The 5,034-nt window shown below is 43.3% G+C and overlaps 1 pseudogene; it reads right to left on the reverse strand.

The window, feature by feature from the left end:
• Window positions 1-4,044: 4,044 nt before the first annotated feature.
• LOC129555980 (eukaryotic translation initiation factor 4E type 1B pseudogene) lies at window positions 4,045-4,737 on the reverse strand (annotated as a pseudogene).
• Window positions 4,738-5,034: the final 297 nt, after the last annotated feature.

Consider the following 5,034-nt stretch of genomic DNA (forward strand, 5'->3'; position numbering starts at 1 on the left):
TAAAGAGAGGTACAAAACACTGCAAGGGAGGGCCAGGCATGGCAGAACCCTGTAAAAGTGTACAGAGAAAAACAAAATTAAACAATAGGGATGAAGACTTCTGCTTCCCTAAAGATGGAGTAGACGTATTTTTTCCTAGTCCTCCAACTAAGTACAGCTGAAATGATTGGCCTTAAATGCAAAACAAATATAAGAGACTGAGTGGTGAGATAAAGAGGGCAAACTGGCTAGGAGTTTAAGGAGTGACATATTTTTTAGTTACCTTGGGATTTCTTTTTTGACTCATATATCCAAGACTGGATGCTGGAGAAGCCAGTAATCAGGAGATGCCAGTGAGAACAGACATAATATCCCCAAGGAAATAAGAGTCCTGATCCTCTCCAGTCAAAGGACCAGGAAAGGAAGAGTTTACCAAGATATAAAACTTATAGCCAATAAGTGTTCTAGCCCAGTCAAACACTATAAGAAAACAACAACAACAAACAGTAGATCTCTCATCAGAAACCATGCAGGCCAGAAGTGGCATCAGTTCAGTTCACTCAGTCGTGTCCGACTCTTTGCGACCCCATGAATCACAGCACGCCAGGCCTCCCTGTCCATCACCAACTCCCGGAGTTCACTCAAACTCATGTCCATCGAGTCGGTGATGCCATCCAGCCATCTCATCCTCTGTCATCACCTTCTCCTCCTGCCCCCAATCCTTCCCAGCATCAGTCTTTTCCAGTGAGTCAACTCTTCACATGAGGTGGCCAAAGTATTGGAGTTTCAGCTTTAGCATCAGTCCTTCCAATGAACAACCAGGACTGATCTCCTTTAGGATGGACTGGTTGGATCTCCTTGCAGTCCAAGGGACTCCCAAGAGTCTGCTCCAAGACCACAGTTCAAAAGCATCAATTCTTCGGCGATCAGCTTTCTTCACAGTCCAACTCTCACATCCATACATGACCACTGGAAAAACCATAGCCTTGACTAGACAGACCTTGGATGGTAAAGTAATGTCTCTGCTTTTTAATATGCTTTCGAGGTTGGTCATAATTTTCCTTCCAAGGAGTAAGCGTCTTTTAATTTCATGGCTTCAATCATCTTCCTCAGTGATTTTGGAGCCGATGGGATGGGGAGGGAGGTGGGAGGAGGATTCAAGATGGGGAACACATGTACACCCAGGAAGATTCATGTCAATGTATGGCAAAACCAACCAATATAATATTGTAAAGTAATTAGCCTCCAATTTAAAAAAAAAATACCTCAGAAGAAAATAAATAAATAAAGTCTGACACTGTTTCCACTGTTTGCCCATCTATTTCCCATGAAGTGATGGGACCAGAAGCCATGATCTTAGTTTTCTGAATGTTGAGTTTTAAGCCAACTTTTTCACTCTCCTCTTTCACTTTCATCAAGAGGCTCTTTAGTTCCTCTTCACTTTCTGCCATAAGGGTGGTGTCATCTGCATATCTGAGGTTATTGATATTTCTCCCGGCAATCTGGATTCCAGCCTGTCCTTCTTCCCGCCCCGCGTTCCTCATGATGTACTCTGCATATAAGTTAAATAAGCAAGGTGACAATATCCAATCTTGACGTACTCCTTTTCCTATTTGGAACCAGTCTGTTGTTCCATGTCCAGTTCTAACTGTTGCTTCCTGACCTGCATATAGGTTTCTCAAGAGGCAGGTCAGGTGGTCTGGTATTCCCATCTCTTTCAGAATTTTCCACAGCTTATTGCAGTTGTGGATGTGACTGGTACTAGAAGCAAGGTCCAATGCTGTAAAAAGCAATATTGCATAAGAACCTGGAATGTTAGGTCCATGAATCAAGGCAAATTGGAAGTGGTCAAACAGGAGATGGCAAGAGTGAACATAGACATTCTAGGAATCAGTGAACTGAAATGGACTGGAATGGGTGAATTTAACTCAGATGACCATTATATCTACTACTGTGGGCAGGAATCCCTTAGAAGAAATGGAGTAGCCATCATGGTCAACAAAAGAGTCCCAAATGCAGTACTTGGATGCAATCTCAAAAACAACAAAATGATCTCTGTTTGTTTCCAAGGCAAACCATTCAATATCACGGTCATCCAAGCCTATGCCCCAACCAGTAATGCTGAAGAAGCTGAACGGTTCTATGAAGACTTACAATACCTTTTAGAACTAACACCCCCCCAAAAAAAAATAAAAAACAGAAGTGGCATAGGATTCTACACATGTTGAAAGAAAAGAACTGTCAATCCAAGATTCCATAACCAGCAAAAATATCCTTCATAAATGAAATGAAGAAATCAAAATATTCTCAGATGAACTGAAACTAAGAGAGTTTGTCACCAGCGGATCTGTCCTAAAAAGAATGACTAAGAAAATTCTTTAAACAGAAAGAAACAATAAAAATAAGGAATCATGGAACATCAGGAAAGAGGAAAGAATAATGAATAGAACAAAAATATATGAAATAATAATAGGCTTTCTTCACTTGAATTTTCTAAATTATGTTTGATGCTTGAAGCAGAATGATATCACTATGAAATAGTTTTCAATATATTTATAAGAAATATTTAAGACAATTATAACTGTGAAGAAAAAATGGATGTAAAGGGGAGCAAGATTTTTAAACATCATTCAAACAGGTGGACTATGATATGTGTAATTTAATACCTAGTTGTTGTTTAGGCACTAAGTAATGTCCAACTCTTTGCAACACCATGGACTGTTGCCTGCCAGGATCCTCTGTCCATGGGATTTCCCAGGCAAGAATATTGGAGTGAGTTGCCATTTGCTTCTCCAGGGAATCTTGCCAACCCGGAAATCTAACCCACATTCTCCTGCATTGGCAGATTCTTTACCAATGAGCCACTGCTGCTGCTGCTGTTAAGTCACTTCAGTTGTGTCTGACTCTGTGTGACCCCATAGATGGCAACCCACCAGGCTCCTCCATCCCTGAGATTCTCCAGGCAAGAACACTGGAGTGGGTTGCCATTTCCACTCCAACGCATGAAAGTGAAAGTGAAGTCGCTCAGTCGTGTCCAACCCTCAGCAACCCCATGGACTGCAGCCTTCCAGGCTCCTCCATCCATGGGAATGAGCCACTAGGGAAGCCTAATACCTAGATCGCTACTAAAGAAGTTACACAAAAGCATACACTCAAAAACACTTCAAATAAATGGTAATCTAAATATGTTCAAATAAAACACAGGGAAGAGGAGAAAGAGAATAGAAATATAAAAAGGAGAGAGCCCACAAAAATGGCATTTCTAAAATATCAATAATTACATTAAAAGTAGTATAAATATATCAATTAAAAAATAGAAATTGGCAGTTGGTTAAAGAGAACAAATGAAAACATGGCTTAACTATTTGCTGTCTATAAGAAACTCATCTTAAATAAATATAAAAATATAGATAGCTTGAAATATTTTTTTTTTCCATTTTGTTTAAAGTATTTATTTAGAACAGGAAGAGAAAAGGGCTTAAGCTTCACCTTCTGGTTAATCCACCTCTGGCAGAGCCACAGTAAGGCCTGATCACCTCTCCTGGGCCAGGCCCTCATCAACCCCACCTGGCTACTCTGGCTGAGTGAAGGTGTGGGATAAAGCATAGGCTCCAAGGCTACAAATCTGATGAGAGGCAACCCATAAAAGTTTTTAAAGCAGAGTGATCACTCAGCGCCCCCACTCCTGTCCCTGAGCTCCGGCTCTGTCAGTGGCCTTGAACTCCCCTCCCCCAAATGGAAGAGACTGGCTTTCAGAACACCTAACTTCTTTCCCCAAGGAGGGGGGCATGGAGTTAGTCCTGAATCCTAGGATTCTCTCCTGTTCTCTTTCCACTTGCCATACCACCTCCTGCACCAATGACTCACCTCACCACACTGTACCCAACCCAGACCCCCAGGGTTTAAAAGCCCAGGGTTTTCTCCACCTTTCCACTGCTCTGGACCCTCAAGTTGGCTACTCACCCCTAGGCCCCAGGATAGGGGAGAAACATGCCACCTGCCCTCAGCCCAGTCCAGCCCCCTTGAGAAATGAATACACACAGCAATGGGGGCCTCAGGGTCCTCTCACACAACAAATTTATTCCTGGCTAAGGAGTTGCTCTTGGTGGCTTTATCTGCATGGGCCTGTTACCCAATGATGGTCTTTGTGGAGAGGCCCAGGCACTCTTTGTAGACACACCCAATGTGGAGCACGCCCTCCTGGTTCTCTGCCTCCCATGTCCACACAGCAATCTTGTCCCCCTTGGCTCGGATGTTGATAACGGCCCCACACACTTCCTGGCTGGGCTCCCCAAAGCTCTCCCTGATGATACACAGCAGTGTCTCCAGCCACAGGTGGACCAGCTCAATGTGGTGCTGCTGCTTGGTGAGGCTGACCAGCCAGCGGCCAACCTGCTTATTCCTGCTGTCTTCCCACATGGGCTTAATGCCATCCTTGAACAGGGCATAGTCACAGCCGGAAGAGAGCTTACTGGCCAGCTGGTTATTATTATGTATCACCCAGAAGTCCTCCACGGTGTTGAACTTGGTGACCCGATGCAGGTTGTTCTGCCAGGCTAGGCTGCAGTCATTCTTGAAGAACCACAGAGCCCACCTGTTGATCAGCGGGTGTAAGTCCAGCTTGCCTTCCTCCGGGGCCTTCCTCGGAGCCTCCTGTCCCATGCATGGCCCCACGGCTGCCTCCTCCTCTTTCTCCTCCTCTTTCTTCCACTTTTGGATTCCATCCTCAGCCTCTTCAGCAGGGTGGGAGGCAGCCATGCTGTAGCCTGGGCTCCACAGGCACCCAGCCATCCCTGAAATTTTAAAATTTGGAAAGATATACCATGCAAACATTAACAAAAAAGTAGGGATAGTTATATTAATATCAGACAAAAGGAAAGAAATTTATCAGGGACAGAGAGGTAAATTATATAATGAAGAAAGGGTAAATTCACCTAGAAGACAGTAATCCTAAGTTTGTATGCACCAAATAAAAACAAGTAATGTAAAAATGAAAGAATTGAAAGAAAAAATAAAGAAATCAATAGTTCTAGTTGGAGACTTCAACATCTTTCT

The sequence above is a fragment of the Moschus berezovskii genome, chromosome 12 (genome assembly GCF_049115385.1).
Source record: "Moschus berezovskii isolate FMDL1 chromosome 12, NW_MosBer_1.0, whole genome shotgun sequence".
In the NCBI taxonomy this organism is placed as follows: Eukaryota; Metazoa; Chordata; class Mammalia; order Artiodactyla; family Moschidae; genus Moschus; species Moschus berezovskii.